Below are 9,296 nucleotides of genomic sequence, written 5' to 3'. Positions count from 1 at the left end.
CCGAGTGTCTTGTTAGAAGAGTCATTTACAAGATAAATCCTGCAGGGAGCGGTGCTGTGAGCAGGGAGCATCCTCACATGACGGTGCAAAGTTCCTGCCTTCATGTTCCCATTAAATCACACACGGAAGCCCCCGACAAGGAACACCCATGGGGTGTGGGCGTCCATCTATGTACAGAGCTGACAGGTGTCAGCAACCGCTCATCGCCACTTCCTGAGCTCCACCCACATGTCAAAGGTCAGCATCCGTCTGCTGTTGATAGGCCGTCTTCTGAGTTCTCCCATCAGCAGAAACATTTACAGCGAGGCCTCTACAGCGCCTGTCCCAAACTAAACAGAGTAAAGGAAAAAACCCCAGCAGAGCCACTCGACTTCGTCCTCTGCGATGTTTCTCGGCACAAAAGTCCCACAGCCGGCGCTCTTCCGAAGCAACAACCACGAGGAACGAGAAGATGAAGAGTGAGCAGAGAGAGCAACCTTAGCTGCCCTTCATACCATCTTCTTGATACTGGGCCTCTTAAAGCTGCCGGCACTACGCTGCTTTTGCACTTGACTTGCTGAGCCGTGGCGAGTGCGCCCCCCGCTGGACAGGGCGGAGCTGGGAGACAGCTGGACGTTTTCTTTGTCCACACCTGCAGAACAGCACAACATACAAGTGTTAGCCTCAGCACTAAAGCAGAGACAGACATGCTGCACAGAAAACACCCTTCCTCCCCCCAACCAGCCATCTGGACCTGGACTTCACTGTCTGGAGAGGTGGACCGATGATCTGCTCTGTGCATCAAAGAGCTTCCGCTGATAAGGGACTGTAGCAGAAATGCAGTGCATTTGCAGGAGAAAACACCCAAGAGTTAAGTAGAAGAAGGTGTAGTCAGAGAAAGGTTGTAAAATCACTCAAATCACTCTAAAGCTGCATTCACATCGTCCTCAGCACGTTCAAGTGGACTCTTCCACTGAAAAGTCCATGTACCGTAAATGCATGTTTTAGGCTTTTGAGTTCAAAACTTTTGTGTTCACGCGTCCCCTATGCAAGTTTCTACAACCGTTTTCAGGGTAAACCTACCAAGCACAGAAATTGTGTTGAAAGTTAAACCAGGTTAAACAGGGACTCAGATTTGGTAGGGACATGTGTTTACTGTCCCTTTCAATTCATGGTCATGCCAACCATTTGAAAATTGATCATGGAGGAGAAATGAATAACTGCAGTTTGTATCCGTCTGGACTTCTATGACACCAAGTCTTTCATTTATCAGAGCAGAACTGTGAAAGAAAAAATCAGATCTCCAAGTTTTGACGGTTACACATGATTATTTCATAGATTTTAACCTCAAAGTAGTTGTGAATCTTCTTCTGTTAGAAATAAAGGTTTGATTACACACATGTAATAATAGAGCATTTCTTCTGGAGCTGTGAAGAGATGTTTTACATGTTAGATCCAATTGACAAAAGTCCTGTCTTTTAAAACATGAGAAAAGTTATGAAGGATCACATGTTTCACACAAAGAACTCTGAGTGTCTGTCAGGAATTCTTGCAGACTCCGCAGGGGTCGGCCTGCTGGAACCAAAAGATCCTTTGAGGGTGACCGGTTGAAACTAACCAGAGTTTGGAATGCAAAATAGTCAGGGTTCTGGCCCGGTCATCAAGAGTTTAATGACTTAACATCCGAGTGGGAAATAGAGGTTGTAGACAACTTTATTGCCCCTCTGCTGGGAGAGGAACTCTGTTATCATGAGAAGAGGCACTCCAAATCAAAGTTGGTTGACCAAATGGTCAACACAGGTTATCACCGCTGTTTCTAAGGGTGGAACACTACATATCCCTCCTTTGTTTCGACTTGTTCCACTGGAATTAGTTGAAAGACTCGAGAAATCCTCTTGGAAGCAGCTGACACACTGAGTGATTCCTCTGGAAGCAGTTGACCCAGTAGAAGATTCCTTTGGAAGCCGTTGACACGGCCAATGAATGCTCTTGAAGGAGTTGACACACCAGGCGAGTCCTCTGGATGGTCATTGGTGTAGCCACCAGTCAACTGCTGTGGTCAGAAGCTTCGCTAAAACCCTAAAGCGAGTCTATATGTTTGGTTGATCTTTGTGTGCCTAAGACAGTTTCTCAGAAAAACAAAGAAAAGAAAGCATAGAACCAATAAAATAAAACTGACGTCTAATAACAGTAAGCTGAGGTTGCATGTGTGTAGCAGCGATCCTGCACTCATCAAGCTACCACCAATACTGTCATCCTTTACTCGATAGATGATTCAGAGTGACGCAATATGCATGTGGATCGAAGAAGCTAGCTCCTTAGCCTGTAGACCTATACCTGTTGGTAAGGAACTACCCAAGATGGAGGCAAGATATGCCCGAAGAACAGTCACCTGTCCTCTGGTAGCATTGGACAGAAGTTCCTGTATCAGATCTAGGGAGACTAGAAAAGAGGAAATTCGTCCTATTGCTGACAAATTGGTTAATGAATTGACATCTCTATTCGAATCGTCCATTAACATGGTCACCAGTTGCGTGTGTGCATAGTCCAAAGTGATTATTGACATCAAGGCATTTACTGCCTCAGTCAGGTTGTTCAGGGCTCTCCTATAAACGCTATAACGGCACCACCCAACCTATGGTTTGGCGCACCTTCAATTTCCAAGGCTGATGGTTCTGCTGTGACAGTAACTAGAACCGCAGACTCAAAAGATTTTGGATTGGACTGCTTTTGTTTCTGGAAACCCAAAGAAGCAAATTCACGCAGGTAATTGATAGTCGCTGTATGGGGGTTAGCAATGACTCCCAAGTGATGACTGGTTCCGGGATGGAGATTCTGAAGGAAGAGGGATTTGAAGTTCAAGTCCTCCTCCATTCCTGGTTCATTCCAAGTCCCGAAGTATGCTTGTAAAAGCCGGTAGTAGTAACGCCGGGGAGGCTCATGCCTACCTTGCTTTACTGACATTGCGACCATTAAGCCAGACTGTGTGGTGTAGTCAGAGAATTCCCTCTCAACGGTTTGTCACAGAAATGACCAGTCACGTCTGGTGCTCTCTGGTTGTCATAAATAAATCGAATTATCTCTCGACTTGATAAGATAAATCCTATCATGAATGGTGACACCTGAATACTTCTTGAGGTAAACTCAATGTTATCCAGGTATGCACGAGGATCATTCGAACCACCAGGGGGTTGGTTGTTGACCAACCTGGACCTCGGATTTCAAGTCCTTTATCTCTTCCTTCAGTTGGCTATTCTCAGCATTTAGCTCGCTGGCCTGCGTAGTCAAGTCACTGACACAAAGTTTGGATTCGCCTGCTCGTTTTTGAACGATTTCAAGCTTGTGCTGCAAAAATGTATTCTCCTCCTGGGTTTGAGAAATTTTCTGCGAGCGTGTGTCAAGTTTACTCAATGCTTGGTTCAACAAAACATGAGCACTTTTGAGTCGAGCTGTGAGCAAAACAACTAAGCTGCCAAGTGTTTTCTTCAACGCCTTGTCTTTTGGTGGACTAATTGTGATTTCAGCCACTAGGTCAGAAAGCTTGGTTTCAAGTTTAGAAGCACCAAGGTTTTGAATCTGACTCGTTTCCGGTCCTTTCGCTATTGTGTCTGACATCATCGTGAAAATGGTCAATTCCAAATCGAGTGCACTCAAAGTTTCCCGCTAAAGCAGATAGCTGAAACCGCTGAAGCTAATAGCTGAAAACTTGAAAGCTTATAGTTGAAAAAGCTGAAGCTGATTGCTGAAATCAGGCTGCACGGTGGCGCAGTGGTAAAAAGTGGTAGTTGGTTGAATAGTTCAAAAAGTTGAAGAGTTATGAAGTTGAAACTTACGAGCAGCTAACTCCTAAAAGAGCTGAATATTTTGATAGCTGAATGAGCTGAATAGGTCAAGCGGTTGAAGAGCTACGGAGCGACAAAGTTTACACACTTTAAAGGAACACATTAGATACACCAGATCTCAATCTGAAGTTGGATATCTATACAAATAACGACAGGGCAGTGTCTTAGGAACAAAAGGATGCCAAGTCTTTTAATGGAAATAAAAGTTTTCAGCCTACAGAGGCTCAATTGTGGAGACACCATAAAATCAAAATGAAATGAGGATGTTGCAGGCTAGTCCATTTTTTCCTAAACTTCATTTCTGCAACTCAAAATACTTTCCAGTATCTTGTGTGGCCCCCACCAGCTTGTATGCATGCTTGACAACGTGGTGGCATGCTCCTAATGAGACGACAGATGGTGTCTTGTGGCATTTCCTCCCAGATCTGTGTGAGGGCATCCCTGAGCTGTTGTACAGTCTGAGGAGCAACCTGGCGGCGCCTAATGGACCCAAACATAATGTCCCAGAGATGTTCTATTGGGTTTAAGTCAGGGGATGGTGAAGGCCATTCAATTGTTTCAATTCCTTCATCCTCCAGGTACTGCCTGCATACTCTTGACACGTGAGGCCGGGCATTGTCGTGCATTAGGAGGAAACCAGGACCTACTGCACCAGCGTAGGGTCTGACAATGGGTTCAAGGATTTCATCTGGATACCTTATGGCAGTCAGAGCACCATTTCCTAGGCAGTAGAGGTCTGTGCGTCCCTCCATGGATATGCCTCCCCAGACCATCACTGACCCACCACCAAACCTGTCAGGTTGAACCACGTTGCAGGCAGCATAACGTTCTCCTTGTCTTCTCCAGACTCTTTCACGTCTAAACACTAAAAAAGTGGTCCTTTAGTAACACCGCTAGCATCACGGCTCCGTTGCGTTGCAGGAGTGGACTAGCTACAGCCGATTATACTGGCTGCTGATCCAGCCACAGCCTGTGAAAGCTTAGCCCAGACAGAGTAGTGCTGGATCTCTATGATCAGCTTCTCGTTGTCCATGGTTATGACTGACAACGCTGTGCTACAACACACTTGGAGTAAACCGAAAATTACGTAATGTTTATGACACGCTGAAACCGGCGAACTCAGCGGAAAGTTTGTTTTAGTTTGAAAATATACCGGATGCACTTTACATTCGCTTGCGTGGTTTCCGGTTTAAGCCGTGAATAGCCACAACTTCACAAAAAGTGCTGCAGATCAGCTGCATCGTCCGTCAAAATTTTAACCCAACGAAACAGATTCGCAGCAACGCAGAGGCCGATCTGCAGACGCAAGACGTGAACGCCTGCGGCTGAAGTTCCTCTTGCACTTTAAAGTTAGGAAAAGACTGCGGCGCACGCAACAGAGCCGTGATGCTAGCGGTGTAAGTATGGGGCTTGGAGAAAAGGGGTGATGGCATTTTTCCAATACTACTGTTTCTCCTTATGCATAAGTAACTCTGCTTGTTGGTTTGGTCATTTACTGAGTTTCTCTCTCTAGTGTCGAGGTGAATTTTCCTGAGAGAAATTTAAGAAGTTCCTAAGGAAAAAAGTGTTTTTTATCTGAGGTTGTTTTTATGTTGTGACTTATTTTCTGTTTGCATTCAACATAATATTTTTTTTAAATAACACTCATGTAAATTTCAAAGTAAAATGATGTAATAATTTTTCTAGTAAAAAAAAAAGTTTAGATCTACAAAGCATCAGCTGCATTGTTCTACAAACATTTTTACAGTTTGTATTTAGTTGCGCTTTGTCTTTGAGCCAATTTCCAAAAGAAATGTTAAAATCAAATAGTTTTTGTTAAAAATATAATGTAATTTGTAATCTTTGTTAAAAAATAAAAGAAGGGATGAAAAAAAAAATCAATTGAAATCGAAAATTGGGTTTGGAATGAAAAAAATATTATTTTTTTGGCCATATCACCCAGCTCTGTTTTGAGGTGAGTTATAGAGCGTTTCATTAGAGCTTGTATAATGATAAAACGAAACATTATGTTATTTAAGGCTGTTGAGTTCTGGGAACATTTTTCCCTTTTGATGCTTTGAAAATGCAGACCTGGGATAAATTTATCATTGCTTAATAAACAAACTGTTAAATAATCGAATCGTTGCCTCCTGAATCTTAATCGAATCATGAGGCGCTTTAAAGGGTTAGTAATGGGCTGGGACAAAGCTAAAATGCGTATCCAGATATATTCCATATGTTCTAATGTATCAAAAATAACAAATCAATACCGTTGACAAACACAGGTTTTTGTAAAATTTGACAAAATCAACGACAAATCACACTCGCATTTCGCCCTGCATTAGAAACGGCTCGATTTGGGTCACGTGACGCGTTGACGTCATGTGGGTGAGACAGCGCCAGCAGCAGAATGCAGGCGGACCCAGGGTGTCTGCAGATACATGTATGTGTGTGGCTGCGGCAAAGTTGAATTCTATAAACATCGGTGTTATGGTCCAACGGAGTATTAGGGCCAAAAAAAAAAAAAATTAAATTATGACTTTTAAAGTCGTACATTTACCAGATTTACAATCGAAATGAGCCTATTGTGAGTGAACACTGAGCAGAACCAGACCGACTAAACTGTGAAAAGCTTCTGATTTCAACAGGTAAACTGAATGTTTAAAACATTGCACATGTTTGGAAGTTTCTTTGTTTGATTTGCAGTTTAGTAATCATTGATGGTGGCTTGCAGGATCTCTGCAGATCGGTTGATGAAACCATCGACACTCGCAGTGGTCCACCAGTCATTTCTTCCTCTGTGAAAGATCAGATCTCATTCATTTCTGTGTGATACTTTCATCTGAAGAGGAATCGTTTTCAGAATTTTCAGTGTACTTAGCTAACGTGACAGACTGTTGTCATCCCCTGTTGTTGTTGTGTGTTGAAACGGGACGATTCATGTGGAGAACGGGGCGTACAGAGTAGGGCTGGGAATCACTGGGTACCTCACGATACGATACGATACGCGATACATGGGTCACAATATCGATAGTATCGCGATACTACAATAATTGGTAAAAATGCTCTCTAATAACTAGCATTATATAGAAGAACATGTTTTTTTCTGAAAATATATCCCCATTTATCTTTTTTAGCTTAAACACAATTATAATAAACAACTTTTCTTATTTTGTGCAACAAATTAAAGACACTTTTGTGCAACATTGCTGAAATCAGTAATACTATGTCTTTGACGAGCATTGACTACAACCAAATTGGAATTATCGGTCAAATTCAATGTTAACAAGAGTAAACATGATCAGCAGGGACACTACTTAGTGCAGAATTGTTGTAAGCAACAGAACAAATATTAAATAAGTCAAGTGGCGACAGTTATCTACCTCTAAAAGAACGTCACACCAAAGGATGATGAATATAATGTTTTACAGCCTCTCTCAAAATTGACCTAATTTTTTGTGCACTTTTCTCTCACTTGAAAAGGGCTGAGCATCCAAAACTGAAGGCTGATTTACTCAGACTGTCACTTGAGATTATTTTTCCAATCTTTATTTATTTTCCATTTGGTCAGTCAGCAGTCAATAGGTAAAAACCTTAAAACACACATAATAATGGCAATAAATATAATTTTAAGTGCTTCAATTAATTAGCAACCTCCCTAATTTTACAGTGAATTAATGTACTTTATTTTAATTACATTTAAATTTAAGTTCATACATCAAATCCTGCTTTTTTATTTAAGAATTACTTTAAATTAACATTAGTAACAAGTAATTACATTGTTTGAAAACGTCACATTATAAATGCAGGTTAAACATTGAAGTGCATGAAAGCGAAAATTCCGAGCGGTCCCTGAAGTGTACACAGACAACTGCGAAGCGCGCGCTCAGTTCCCACAGCAAACAGGAAGTAAGTGATCGCTGACATTCTAGCGCTCAGACCAAGTCACTTCTTACCGGCTGGATCTCCTACAGATGGATGATAAATGCTGACAGGTAGGCATGCTTCACACACGCGCTACAGAGCCTGTATCTCACCGGTGCTTCTCCCGAACGAGCGCGTGCATCACTATTAAATGTCCGATGCAGCGTGCGCCCATAGTTCCGGCGCGCGAATCAGACGCTCAGCGCTACAGCCTCTTCAAATGAAAATATAATATCGATACTTGGTGAGAACCCATCGAGAATCGATTGCAGGACTAAATATCGCGACAAATCGCAATATCGATATTTTGGCACACCCCTAGTATGGAGCACTGTTTACTGGGTTTCTGCTCATGTCAGAGACATGCAGTAAGGTGGTGAAAGAGCTTCTGGGTATGTGAATAAAGTGATTAAATAAGTGAATAAATAAATTAATAATAATAAAGTGGCGGACGGTCCTGCAAACATTTCTCTAAGCTCTTTATTTTGCATATGAAACTCTGCATTACCGACCCGGATAGTCAGCGTCATTGATGATTTGATTTAGAGTCGCCAAAAGGTTCCGATCTGTAAATAAAGCTTCACGAGATGCTCCACGTCTTCCAGCTTCGAGCATGGCTCTGATAAACTGACAGCTTTCGTTTTCATCGGCATTCTCAGCGTCACTGTCAGTGTCATTGCCAGATTGTGAGCTCTTACTTTCCGCGCTGCCGGCTCAAATTGATAGGGCTTTACAGTCCTCAAACCACAAACACCCGGCGCCTCTGAATCAGCGTCACTTTCAGAACAAATGTTTCCACAATCTGAGTCTGAAGACAGAATTGTGGACCTTGAAATATCGCTGATATCGCTAGCTCCGACACGCAAAGAAGAAGCCATCTTGCTATATTGAGTCTGGTGACGTCACACGCACCACGTGACCAAAACGGAGCTTTTGACCCGGAAGAGACAGGTTTGCCAAATTTGGCCACAAAAATGCCGTTTTATTTCAATATTTCTTGCTCAAAACATGCCAAAACATTTGGAAATAGTAAATATAAGGCGAAATACAGTTGACACCGAAAATGACCCATAACCCCATCACTAGTCCTTTAAGATTCCCACCTCTAAAAATGCCAAGTTCAACATCAGCCCATCGGATTAAAAAAAGTAGATTTTAACGAGGGGCCTCTGGTCAGACGGAAGATGGCGCCAGATAAAATTTTTAGCCGGAAATTGAAATTTCCTAAACTTTAGGAAACTCTTTCAAAAATGATATTTTAAAAACTTTTCAGAACTATCAGCTTTTAAATGTCAATAAACTGTAACTGTCCAGCAGTTTGTGTGGAAGATGAGCTTCAAATGAATGAATGAATGAATGAAATGTATTAATTAAAAACTAAATTAATTTATAATTTAGCTTAATTCAAGCAATCAGGCCATAATACATGAAGTAACATCTTACATAATAAATCACAAGTTGATCGCTTGAAAGGGAGTGGAAGAAAGCAAACTTATATAATCCCACCCCGACTCGACCATACCATTTTCTCTACATGAATTATCAACATCTGGTTCAGGACTTAATATCAAA

The sequence above is a fragment of the Oryzias melastigma genome, linkage group LG15, assembly GCF_002922805.2.
Source record: "Oryzias melastigma strain HK-1 linkage group LG15, ASM292280v2, whole genome shotgun sequence".
Classification (NCBI taxonomy): Eukaryota; Metazoa; Chordata; class Actinopteri; order Beloniformes; family Adrianichthyidae; genus Oryzias; species Oryzias melastigma.
This window is presented reverse-complemented; position numbering follows the sequence as displayed.